The sequence below is a fragment of the Podarcis cretensis genome (genome assembly GCF_951804945.1).
Source record: "Podarcis cretensis genome assembly, chromosome: 9".
NCBI lineage: Eukaryota > Metazoa > Chordata > Lepidosauria > Squamata > Lacertidae > Podarcis > Podarcis cretensis.
This window is the reverse complement of record NC_137178.1, coordinates 72,128,977-72,142,480: the sequence shown is the minus strand read 5'-3', so window position 1 is coordinate 72,142,480 and position 13,504 is coordinate 72,128,977. Positions and strand designations below refer to the sequence as shown.

The window sequence follows — 13,504 nt, the reverse complement described above, 5'->3', positions numbered from 1 at the left end:
TGTAAGATTAGCAATTAAGGGCCTCCTAGTGACCACAGCGGGGACGCGGGTGGCGCTGTGGGTTAAAACACAGAGCCTAGGACTTGCCAATCAGAAGGTCGGCAGTTCGAATCCCCGCGACGGGGTGAGCTCCCGTTGCTCGGTCCCTGCTCCTGCCCACCTAGCAGTTCGAAAGCACATCAAAGTACAAGTAGATAAATAGGTACCACTCCGGCAGGAAGGTAAACAGCGTTTTCGTGCGCTGCTCTGGTTCGCCAGAAGCAGCTTAGTCATGCTGGCCACATGACCCGGAAGCTATACACTGGCTCCCTCGGCCAATAAAGCAAGATGAGCGCCACAGTCCCAGAGTCGGTCACAACTGGACCTAATAGTCAGGGGTCCCTTTACCTTTACCTAGTGACCACAACACAGGATAAGCATGTAGTGTAGGGGTCCGGGGAAGAGCCTTTTTGGTAATGGCTCCTTGCACGTGTAACTCCCTCCCTTCTGAACAGGATGATAACAACAACAACAACAACAACAACAACAACAACAACAACAACAACAACAACAACAACAACATATTATTATTATTATTATTATTATTATTATTAGTAGTAGTAGTAGTACCCCGTCCATCTGGCTGGATTTCCCCAGCCACTCTGGGAGGCTTCCAACAAAGATTAAAAACACATTAAAATGTCACACATTAAAAACTTCCCTAAACAGGGCTGCCTTCAGATGTCTTCTAAATATCAGGTAGTTGTTTATTTCTTTGACATCTGATGGGAGGGCATTCCACAGGGCGGGCACCACTACCGAGAAGGCCCTCTGCCTGGTTCCCTGTAGCTTTGCTTCTTGCAGCGAGGGAACCGCCAGGAGGCCCTCAGCGCTGGACCTCAGCATCTGGGCAGAATGATGGGGGTGGAGACGCTCCTTCAGGTATAATGGGCTGAGGCCATTTAGGGCTTTAAAGGTCAGCACCAACACTTTGAATTGTGCTCGGAAACATACTGGGAGCCAATGTAGGTCTTTCAGGACCGGTGTGATATGGTCTCGGCGGCTGCTCCCAGTCACCAGTCTAGCTGCTGCATTCTGGATTAGTTGTAGTTTCCCGGTCACCTTCAAAGGTAGCCCCACGTAGAGCGCATTGCAGTAGTCCAAGCGGGAGATAACCAGAGCATGCACCACTCTGGCGTTACAGTCTGCGGGCAGGTAGGGTCTCAACCTGCGTACCAGATGGAGCTGGTAGACAGCTTCCCTGGATACAGAATTGACCTGCACCTCCATGGACAGCTGTAAGTCCAAAATGACTCCCAGGCTGCACACCTGGTCCTTCAGGGGCATAGTTACCCCATTCAGGACAACGATCTGTTCCCATCTCCTTTATAGACTTATGTGTTTGGGCAAGATGCATCTTTTTGGGTGGGTCTCTGGAGGAAATACCCAGTTAGACAAATGGATTAGCTGCTGCTATTAGTAATAGCTGACAAAGAGTGATTTGTGATGAGTTGTTGTTGTGTTATATTATAGTATTATTTTCATCTTTGAAGGTATTATTGATGGGAAAGGGAGTGCAGACCTTCTTGATATTGGCACCCAGACTGCAGAACTACCTCCCAAAATAGGCTTAGTTGCCACTTTTCCTTTGCGTTTCAGAAGGATGACAAAGTCTTGTGTTATTCCACTGTACTTTTATTCTGTTTTTATTCTACTTTTTAAATTATTTTTGCCTGCTGCATCCATCTGTTTTTAAACCAAGCCCATCTCATGCTACTGTTATCATGATTGAATAGACGTAGCATATATTTTTTCAACGTGGCTTTTATTTTATGTTAGGGTTTTTATTTTGGAAGCTGCCCTGGGACCCAAGGGCAGTGTAGAAATTTTTCAAAAATGGAAAATAAAATTGCAAACTCTCATCCAGCCTAGTTTGGCCCTAGGAGTGGCGTGCATACACACACATTATACTCATATATTGCATGAAAATATAAACCCATCAAATGCTTTATCTACATGCACTTGAAGAAAAACGGAAGTCTTATCAGATTATTCTGATGATTCATGTGATTAGGGCAGGATTATGACATGACAACCAGAAACATTCTATTCTTGAAACTTGCCAGATCAGGAATTAAAGTGTGGAAGATTCACTTGAGGTCAAAAACCAGAACCTTGGCCCAGACTTTTATCCCCATATAGATAAAGTGACACCAGCCAGGAAAAGCTCAAAGTCCCTCTTTTTTCTTTCCATTTTAAAGTATTTTGGATAAGGCATATTTGAACTGCCACTGTTCCTTTGAAAGATGGGCTGTGTTGATTGTTTGTTATCCCTGTATTAAATCTACAGGAAACTCCCCCTGGGTCCCTGCCTTTCGTTTAAATTTCATTTGCTGTGAACTATCACTTTTTAAAAGATATTTTTAAATGCCTGACTGCATCGTTTTTAAGAGCCCATCCACCTATTTAGTCTCAGAGTTTATTATGCACGTGCACGCTCTGGTTTGGACAAATTATATCACTGCCTAACCAAGTGTAGAACGTTACTGGGGCTTGAGCTGTGCTCTGCTTTAGAACTTAAACCATTATTTGGTGGAATAATCAATTGCAAGTAATATTGCACGGTACACCATTTGTTATTATAGTCTCAATAATACTAAAGTATTGACACATTTTAGGAAAGTACTGGCATTACTATGTTAATTCACTGCAGTGTATCACTCAGAAAATGTTTCCATCTAGTCAACAAATATATAATTACTAACTTCCATAGAAATGGAACTTTCTAACCTAAAGGCAACAGGTGTGACTGGTCATATATACATTTGTAATTATGCATCTTTTTCTGCTGACATGTAAAAGAAAGACCTTGATACTATGGGGCAAAGTTCGTTTCCTTTTTTTAAAAAAAGAAGTTTATTGGTAAAACACACAGCTTTTTATTACTGATAGACTTAATGGAAAAATATACGGTACTGCCCTTGACCCACAAACTTTGATACAGTGCTGTTCCTATTTATAAATTCTCTGCATCTGACTAGAATTTATGGAAAGTAAACATTTATTGGGCTTCTTATCAGATTTTTCCTCTGTTGCAATCTTCCAGTTTATCTTTATATTGCTTCATGGCATGTATTTTTAAACCTGGAGATTTTAAATCTGACCCTTGGTTTGTTTCATACTTTAAACCTGAGTATTTTGGTATGACAATGTGCAACCTGATCCTATCTAATGTTTACTTAGAAAAAGTCCAACCAAGTTCAGTCACACTTACACACAGAGAGGTGCGCAGATAACTGCCGTTTCACACAGCAATCCTACACATGTCAACTCACAAATAAGTTTCATCCACTGGATTGATAAGACTTACTCCCAGGTAAGGGATTGCAGCATACAGTCCTTTGTTCACTATGGTGAATAAGAAATAAGAATGAATAAATCATTCCTAAAGAGGTGGAATACAGTACATAATATAAAGCAACAGAATTTACCCAGATTCGATCGACAGTATATTAACAATAATGTAAAGCAGTGTGGTCTAGTGGTTAGAGTGTTGGACCTAGGAGACAAGGGTTCAAATCTTCACTCAGCCATGCAACTCCTGGGTGACCTTGGACCAGTCACTGCCTCTCAGCCGAACCAAGGAAGAGAAGGGTTAAGCACCTTGACATATCCCTCCACTCCTGCACTTTCATGAACTGTCAAAAATCAATTTTGGGAATTTGTGTTTGCCAAGACAGTTCTGCCCTTGCAGGAGAAGCAAACTCCATTGAAAAAAGGTAAAGGTAAAGGACCCCTGGACGGTTAAGTCCAGTCAAAGGCGACTGTGGGGTTGTGGTGCTCATCTTGCTTTTCAGGCTGAGGAAGCCGCCATTTGTCCCCAGACAGCTTTCCAGGTCATGTGGCCAGCATGACTAAACCGCTACTGGTGCAACGGGACACTGTGACGGAAACCAGAGCGCACGGAGATGCCATTTACCTTCCCGCTGGAGCGGTACCTACTTATCTACTTGCACTGGCATGCTTTCGAACTGCTAGGTGGGCAGGAGCAGGGACTGAACAACGGGAGCTCACCCCATCGTGGGGATTCGAACCGCAGACCTTCTGATCGGCAAACTCAAGAAGCTCAGTGGGTTAGACCACAGCGCCACCCATGTCCTTTGAAAACTCCATTGAAAGAGAGGTTAGCATACAAAATAAAAATTTTATTAAATCAGGCAGGCAGGAAGGGATGTTCTTTGGGCAACTGCGGACCCTGGGGTCAGGCTTAGCTGGCATTTATATGCTGAATGTGGACCGCAGTGAAGAATTACTCCAGCAGGTAGGCTCAAGGAGCCTCACATTTGCAAGTTGTCTTGGTTGCGAGGACTTCTTCTTCTTCACTTCAAGCAAGACAAACAAACTAAAAAAGCTCCTCAACCGCCTCTTGAAGTTCAGTGCATGAAATGACAACACCCTCCAAAAGCCATGGAAATTTGGCGGGATGTTTATCCCACCTCCAGGGTGGCGCTGTGGCGTAAACCACTGAGCCTTGGACTTGCCGATCGGAAGGTCGGCGGTTCGAATCCCCATGACGGGGTGAGCTCCCATTGCTCTGTCCCTGCTCCTGCCAACCTAGCAGTTCGAAAGCACGTCAAAGTGCAAGTAGATAAATAGGTACCACTCCAGCGGGAAGGTAAACAGCATTTCCATGCACTGCTCTGGTTTTGCCATGCTTAGTCAGGCTGGCCACATGACCCGGAAAAACTGTCGGCTTCCTCGGCCTGTAAAGTGAGATGAGCGCCGCAACCCCAGAGTCGTTCGCAACTGGACTTAACTGTCAGGGGTCCTTTACCTTTACCTTTTTAATCCCACCTCCAGGTGGGGTCTTTATTTTACCCCCAGCAAATACCTGGAAAAGGGCTGAGGTAATTGTTTTTGGCACAGATCTAGTAACAAAAAGATCATGGTTTATCAGCTCCTAGAATCATAGAATTGAAGAGTTGGATGGGACCATGAGGATCATCAACGACCTACAATGCAGGAATAAGCAGCTGTCCCATATGGGGTTTGAACCTGCAACCTTGTCCTTATCAGCACCAGGGCCTCTAACCAACTGAGCTATCCAGGCTGGTAAGCTTCCATGCATTATGCACACTGGATAGCTCAGTGGGTTAGAGGCCCTGGGCTGATAATGCCAAGGTCACAGGTTCAATTCCCATATGGGATATTCCTGCATTGCAGGGATTTGGACTAGATTATTGCCGGAAGAAATATCAACAACCTCAGATATGCAGATGACACAACCTTGATGGCAGAAAGTGAGGAGGAATTAAAGAACCTTTTATTGAGGGTGAAAGAGGAGAGTGCAAAATATGGTCTGAAGCTCAACATCAAAAAAACGAAGATCATGGCTACTGGTCCCATCACCTCCTGGCAAATAGAAGGGGAAGAAATGGAGGCAGTGAGAGATTTTACTTTCTTGGGCTCCATGATCACTGCAGATGGTGACAGCAGCCACGAAATTAAAAGACGCCTGCTTCTTGGGAGAAGGGCAATGACAGGCCTAGACAGCATCTTGAGAAGTAGAGACATCACCTTGCCAACAAAGGTCCGTATAGTTAAAGCTATGGTTTTCCCAGTAGTGATGTATGGAAGTGAGAGCTGGACCATAAAGAAGGCTGATCGCCGAAGAATTGATGCTTTTGAATTCTGGTGCTGGAGGAGACTCTTGAGAGTCCCATGGACTGCAAGAAGATCAAACCTCTCCATTCTGAAGGAAATCAGCCCTGAGTGCTCACTGGAAGGACAGATTGTGAAGCTGAGGCTCCAGTACTTTGGCCACCTCATGAGAAGAGAAGACTCCCTGGAGAAGACCCTGATGTTGGGAAAGATGGAGGGCACAAGGAGAAGGGGGCGACAGAGGACGAGATGGTTGGATAGTGTTTTCGAGGTTACCAGCATGAGTCTGACCAAGCTGCGGGGGGCAGTGGAGGACAGGAGTGCCTGGCGTTCTCTGGTCCATGGGGTCACGAAGAGTCGGACACGACTAAACGACTAAACAACAACATTCTCATGGTCTCTTCCAGCTCTATGATTCTATGGCTGGAAGGCTATATTTTGTTTGGTAAGTCATACGATGTGCATAGAACTGGGCTCACTCATTTATTTAGTTTTATTATTTAAGGTTGTCTTTGTCCATGGAGTTTTCTTGGCAGGGATACTGGAGTGGCTTGCCGGTTCCTGCTCCAGGCGACAGCAGTCATGAAATTAAAAGACGCCTGCTTCTTGGGAAAAAAGCAATGACAAACCTAGACAGCATCTTAAAAAGCAGAGACATCACCTTGCCGACAAAGGTCCATATAGTTAAAGCTATGGTTTTCCCCGTAGTGATGTATGGAAGTGAGAGCTGGACCATAAAGAAGGCTGATCATCAAAGAATTGATGCTTTTGAATTATGGTGCTGGAGGAGACTCTTGAGAGTCCCATGGACTGCAAGAAGATCAAACCTATCCATTCCGAACGAATGACCGCTCCCCACTTAAAACAGGGGGCGCCCTTTGCGGGGACGCGTGCAGCCCTGGATCTGGAGTGGCCCCATCAGCATAGGCTTTGCCTTCCCTCAGGTGGGATACCTGGAGGTCCCCGCCTACCCCAGTGGGTTGTCCAATCCCACCTGGGGGAAGCGTTGCCAGGGAAACCAGGCCAGGTAGGGGGAGGGATTACCTGCCCACACAATAGAGGGTGGATCTTAATTGTTAATCCTCACTTGGCTCCAGAGCTTCTCCCACCCTACCCACCCTCAGTTAATGCCTTCTTTTGCAGGTTATCTTTTCTTCATAGGTTTTGCAGGTTAACCTGTCTCCACAGGTATGCGGGCGCTGCTACGATAAGGTCGCTGTTAAAGGGCCGGAAAGGAATTTCCCTGCATTGGCAAGTTTCGCCTTTCCCGTAGCAAAATGTCACAACTTTGGCGGTATCAGGCCTTGGGCGGAATCCTTTAGTCCATCTTCCTCTTTGCGGCGGCGATACCAGGGTTCCCCGTTAAAGGGGTTTTTGAAGGGAGGCTTTGGCCATACGCCGAAAGGTCGTCATTGCTCTCCCCTGCGGCGGCGTAACGGGGGCGGCTATCTCTGCTTGAACATATGTTCTCCAGAGCCGGCCCATCCCCCACACACACACTGGATAACCCTGATGCTCCCTAGGTCCCCGGCTGGGGACTAGGGAGGGAGAACGCCCAATGCCTGAGCCAAGGTCTACCCACATTTGAAATTTAATAAAGTTGTGGCCAATTTAATCCCATAGCACGTTGTCTAGAGTCGTTATTCCACATGACGGGGGGGACCACTCGGGATCTGGGGACTCCGCCTGTCCACGCAAATCAGCCCTGAGTGCTCACTGAAAGGGCAGATCCTGAAGCTGAGGCTCCAATACTTTGGCCACCTCAAGAGAAGAGAAGACTCCCTGGAAAAGACCCTGATGTTGGGAAAGATGGAGGGCACAAGGAGAAGGGGACGACAGAGGACGAGATGGTTGGACAGTGTTCTTGAAGCTACTAACGTGAGTTTGACCAAACTGCAGGAAGCAGTGGAAGACAGGAGTGCCTGGCTAGCTCTGGTCCATGGGGTCACAAAGAGTCGGACATGACTAAACAACAACAACATATATATATATATAGTTTATATAGAGGACAAGATGGTTGGACAGTGTTCTTGAAGCTACCAGCATGAGTTTGCCCAAACTGCGGGAGGCAGTGGAAGACAGGAGGGCCTGGTGTGCTCTGGTCCATGGGGTCACGAAGAGTCGGACATGACTAAATGACTAAACAACAACAACAACAACAATTAAGGTCAAGAGTCAAACAAACCCAGACTAAAGCTAAGTTCCAACTGGACAGAACAGATTAGAGACTTCCCCAATATCCACTATCTGCTTCAAAAAGAATGGGTTTTTGGAACTGGAATTGGGCAGGCAAATCCACGGCTTGCCTCCAATTCTCTGCTGAGTATGGTTGGCAACTCCCGGCAGTGTTTGAGTCTACCATCAAGGACTGGCAAAACAAGTCCAACTGACGGCACTTGGCAAGAAGCCTAAGTGGTCCGCCCAGCTATTTGGCATGCTCTGGCAGAGTTAATGGCAATCAGGAAAGGCTTTAATGCCAGTTAACTTTGATGCTAAGCTAGAGTGACAAGAGAATGTTCCCAAAAAAATAACGATTGCGGAAACACGAATGGTGACCTGTAAATAAACTATAGTAACCCAGTGCTAGCAATTCGTACTTTCCTCACAACGATGTTTGATTATGAGAGATCTGATACAGGGCTTTTCCCACCAGCACCTCTCAGGTGGGCACCATTGCCATTCTAAGAAAACAAGGGAGAAGTTCGTGGTGATTTACGGCACCTCTTTTTCTAGGAAAATAGCACTGGTCTTACATTAGGAAGCAAAGGTAGAAAGTTGGCAAACAGTGAAGTACAATGCAGCATCTTTTTTAATTAATGTTTCGTAAAGTTCTTAGAGTTCTCTTGTAAAGGTGCCGTAAGAGAAGAATGAGGAATTGGCTGTTCAAAGAACAGTCTCTCAACACAGAGAGGGGAATAACTGCCAGCTGGACCATAAAGAAGGCTGATCACCGAAGAATTGATGCTTTTGAATTATGGTGCTGGAGGAGACTCTTGAGAGTCCCATGGACTGCAAGAAGATCAAACCTATCCATTCTGAAGGAAATCAGCCCTGAGTGCTCACTGGAAGGACAGATTGTGAAGCTGAGGCTCCAGTACTTTGGCCACCTCATGAGAAGAGAAGACTCCCTGGAGAAGACCCTGATGTTGGGAAAGATGGAGGGCACAAGGAGAAGGGGGCGACAGAGGACGAGATGGTTGGATAGTGTTTTCGAGGTTACCAGCATGAGTCTGACCAAGCTGCGGGGGGCAGTGGAGGACAGGAGTGCCTGGCGTTCTCTGGTCCATGGGGTCACGAAGAGTCGGACACGACTAAACGACTAAACAACAACAACAACAAATTTGCAGAATGCAGATTTCAGAAAGAATAAAATCATTGGTGCTGGCTCGCCCCTAAAGTGCCAATATACTTAAGGTTGCCCCTCACCTTTCTTAGTGGCCCATGCAAAATGTCAAGAATGAGTTGTGAGTGCTAGCAGAGATAAGAGTCCGGGAATCCAGCCATTTTTACAGAGATTTATTGGCTTCTTCAATGTATTTACAAGACTCCAAAGAATGACACCATCACAATGGGTCAGTTGCCTCGACTAAAGAATCCTTCCGTTTCTTCCCCCAGCAAATCCATTTCCTGAGCACAACCCCTCTTCTTCCTCTACTACGTGAGTGGCTGGGCCCCGGAAATGGCTCCCCCCTCTCAGATTCATTGCCTCCTGACAGACCTTTGTCTCCTTCCTCGTCCGAGGAAGGTGAAGGTAAAGGTAAAGGTACCCCTGCCCGTACGGGCCAGTCTTGACAGACTCTGGGGTTGTGCGCCCATCTCACTTAAGAGGCCAGGGGCCAGCGCTGTCCGGAGACACTTCCGGGTCACGTGGCCAGCGTGACATCGCTGCTCTGGCGAGCCAGAGCCGCACACGGAAACGCCGTTTACCTTCCCGCTGGTAAGCGGTCCCTATTTATCTACTTGCACCCGGAGGTGCTTTCGAACTGCTAGGTTGGCAGGCGCTGGGACCGAGCAGCGGGAGCGCACCCCACCGCAGGGATTCGAACCGCCGACCTTTCGATCGGCAAGCCCTAGGCGCTGAGGCTTTAACCCACAGCGCCACCTGCGTCCCCCGTCCGAGGAAGAGCAGCTGCTAATTAAAGGCACTGGATCTCCGTAAGTGCCCATTCTCTCCCCCTTCTCCCCCTTCTCTGCCTCCAATTCCCTGACACAAAATGAGAACACAAGTGTTGTAGCTCTTCAAAAACCCTCCAAGTGTCCCTATTTTCCAGAAGCAGTCCTGGATTTACAGAAGCTGTCCAAGTTTCTGATTTGATCCCGGAATCTCCCGCTTTCCTTAGGACATCCCTATTTTCATCTAAGAAATGTTGGAGGGTGTGGAGTTATGTGACCCTTCAGTCAAGGAGATGAGTAACTACATAACCTTTAGAAGACATCTGAAGGCAGCCCTGTAAAGAGACATTTTTTTAAAAAAAAATGTTTAGTGTTTTATTATGTTTTATGCTGCCAAGAGTGGCTGTGGGAACACAGTTAGATGGGTAGGGTACAAATGAGGTCAGTCTTGGTTCCAGAGCAATTTTATCTGGTCTGTGATGACTCCACAACATATTCCACAGAAGTTGTCGAATGGCAACAGTTTTTATCCTCCTACTGGCTCCACTTTTATAATTAGAAAAAAAATACAAGTAGTATAAAAACTATAAAAGACCACTGTGTCTCCTTTACAAGGAAGCTAGCCATGTACCACTGTTTGGGAAGAGTTCAACGCTCCATGAAACATATTCTAAAATGGATTAGTTGTATCTTGAAATAAGCATTTTATCTTTTTGGTTTAAAAACACTCAGTCAAATTCATTTCAGCACATGACAATAAATGTGGGGGAATTTGTATTCAACCAATATCTCAATTGTTCACCATTCACAATCAAGAAGAGATTACACAGACTTGATTAACCAGGGCAAAAGATAACTATCAATGAACTTAAATATTTTGCGGGCAACTTTCTTCTTTATGACAAAAGAATTGTCACTGAGTCATTATTATTTTTTATTATTTGTTGAATTTATAAATTCATGACAATCCTATTTTTTTATTTTTCTGGTATTAATTGAGCTATAATCTACAAAATATTGCTTTATAGCATATATTAGATTTTGGGAACTCCTGTATGTTTTTAGAAACTGGTTGTTTTTTTATGGGACAAAAACTGTGTGCTTGTTTCTGGAAAGAGCTAAACTGGTTTTAACAGTTATTGTCTTGGAAAATGCAGTTTGGACAGGGGTGTACAATTTTCTAACAGAAAATGCTCAGGACTTCATCAAACTACAGTTTCCAAAATTGTTTGTTAGAGTTACATCGGTTTGCCGAGGCAAACAAAGGCTTTGGTTTTGCTTGCTCACCCAACATTTTGTTTTTTGAACAGGGCATATTCAAGCCATCATTCTATATTTCACATTCAAGTCTCAACCTGACTCCCATTTTTTAAAAAACAACATGCAAACACCCACTACTTCATATTATTTCATTTCCCCCGTCAACCTATACATTAATAACTGGTTGTCATACAGTATCAGTTGTCATGTTCTGCCCTACAGTACGGAAGGAACTGAGTTTTCATTTGGAAGCCTTTCCATCATCCTCTTACATTGCATGGCAAATGTTATAAAGCGTGTTCTCCCTAAAATGAGAGCACGTGTTGCGGTGGGGTCTGCCAGGCCAACCCTCTGTTGCCAGGCAGGTTAAATTTTGCTTATTGGTTGCCATAAATTTGATTTTAATTAATTTTTACAATGAAATGTTTTTAGAATCGTTGGATTATTTTGATTGTTGTTAGTCGCCCTGAGCCCAGCTTCGGCTGGGGAGGGCGGGATATAAATAAAATTTATTATTATTATTATTATTATTATTATTAAATGGTGATTGCCTGGATGACCGGGTTGCTGGGGCAAATTGCATGTTGCAAATTGGGTGGGTGGGACCAAAGGCTTTAAATATTGGGGGCACTCTGCTTTTGCTTTCTCTTTCGCTGAGTGCATCAAATCACCCGCCCGCCCGCCCTGTGTTCCTGTTGACCTTGCTATGCCTGTCATGGGGTCGTCTGCTCTTGGGGCAGGGGCCTAGTAGGAATTTTGTCCATTTGGCTGATTGGCTGGTGCCATTTGGTTTTTGCCTACTACTTAGCAATTCATCACAACTTGTAAGGTTGCGGTTAGGCATTGGTTATAAAAATTGGTGGAGGAGGGGTCAGGATAGGCTGGGCCTGCCCCTCCAATGATGGTGTGGAAGGGAATTCTGTTAAAGGAATCCTGGGGCTTGCTACAATTTCGTCCAATCCCTGAAATGGGACCGGGGCCGGCAAGCCTTGGGGAGCTGGTTGGGTGAGCGGTGAGGGACTGTCACTCAGCTCAACTGATCCCCAACATTGTTTTCCCGTCACTGGCTTCCGATGGAGTTCGGAAACTCAGTTCTGTCCCAGGTGGGGAGACAGATAGTCTTAACCAATGCCTAAGCAAGCACTCACAGATTATGTCTTTTAATAAAGCTGTGGCCAAAATTACGCCAAAAACCTTAAACAAAAATTACATGTGATTTGTGAATTATTTTGAGGGGTGGCTTGGGGACCTCCACACACAACAATATTCATGGAGCTCAGAAGTAAAATTAGCGGAGTCTGTATGTAGCCACCACAGTGACAAGAGCAGTGCTCACCTATTGGAGTTCCTGCAGCAAATTCTTTTGGAATCTACTTTAACCATGGCTTCTTCTGACATTCAGGTGAAAGAACTAGAAAAACGTGCTTCTGGACAGGCATTTGAACTGATACTTGGCCCTCCTTCAAAAGAAGCTGTTCCAGAGTTTCCCCTCTCTCCTCCAAAGAAAAAAGATCTCTCGCTGGAAGAAATTCAAAGGAAGCTAGAAGCAGCAGAAGAAAGGCACAAGGCCCATGAAGCTGAATTGTTGAAGCAGCTAGCTGAAAAACGAGAGCACGAGAAAGAGGTGCTGCAGAAGGCAATTGAAGAAAACAACAACTTCAGCAAAATGACAGAGGAAAAGTTGACCCACAAAATGGAAGCTATCCAAGAGAAGCACAAATGCTGCTAAACTGGAGCGCTTGATAGAGAAAGACAAGCATATTGAAGAAGTATGGAAGAACATAGAAGGGGGGAAAGAATCCGGTGACAACAAAAGCGACTGACTTCATCCTGGAAACTGACTTTCTCCCCTTTGTCTAAATATCCAAAGACTGTATTGGCCAGTGTTTTTGTTAAGTTTCTAGAAAACTGATGTAGAGCTGTATAGTTAGATCCAATTGTACACATGCTTTGAGGAGCTAGAGGGGAGCCCTTTTCATGTTCACTCTTTTTCTAAAATGTTGTCTTTCCAATGTAGCTATCTTGTTGCATTTCTTCTATTCCAGTGCATTTGTTCCTGGACTGATGGCTGGTACTGTATTCAGCTCTGACATATTTGTGAAAGAAATATGTAGTGTACAGTGGTACCTCGGCTTACATACGCTTCAGGTTACAGACTCCGCTAACCCAGAAATAATACCTCGGGTTAAGAACTTTGCTTCAGGATGAGAACAGAAATCGTGCTCAGGCAGCGCAGTGGCAGCAGGAGGCCCCATTAGCTAAAGTGGTGCTTCAGGTTAAGAACAGTTTCAGGTTAAGAACAGACCTCCGGAACGAATTAAATATTTAACCCGAGGTACCACTGTGAAGGAGTTGCTCCTTCGATAGCACAGATAGCATCACATGAAGCAAACATGATGACATGCAAAGCACAAGCAAACCAGATGAGTGGCCCACAGTACTAGAAGATTTAAAACTCACATTTAGAAAATTTAAGACCTTACACATCCAG

At 45.2% G+C, this 13,504-nt stretch overlaps 1 pseudogene across 1 annotated transcript; it reads left to right on the top strand.

Moving 5' to 3' along the window:
• The first annotated feature begins 12,309 nt into the window (after window positions 1–12,309).
• Window positions 12,310–12,995, top strand: LOC307223531 (stathmin pseudogene; annotated as a pseudogene). The gene has a single exon. The product of its transcript is annotated as a stathmin pseudogene (transcript).
• The last annotated feature ends 509 nt before the right edge of the window (window positions 12,996–13,504 follow it).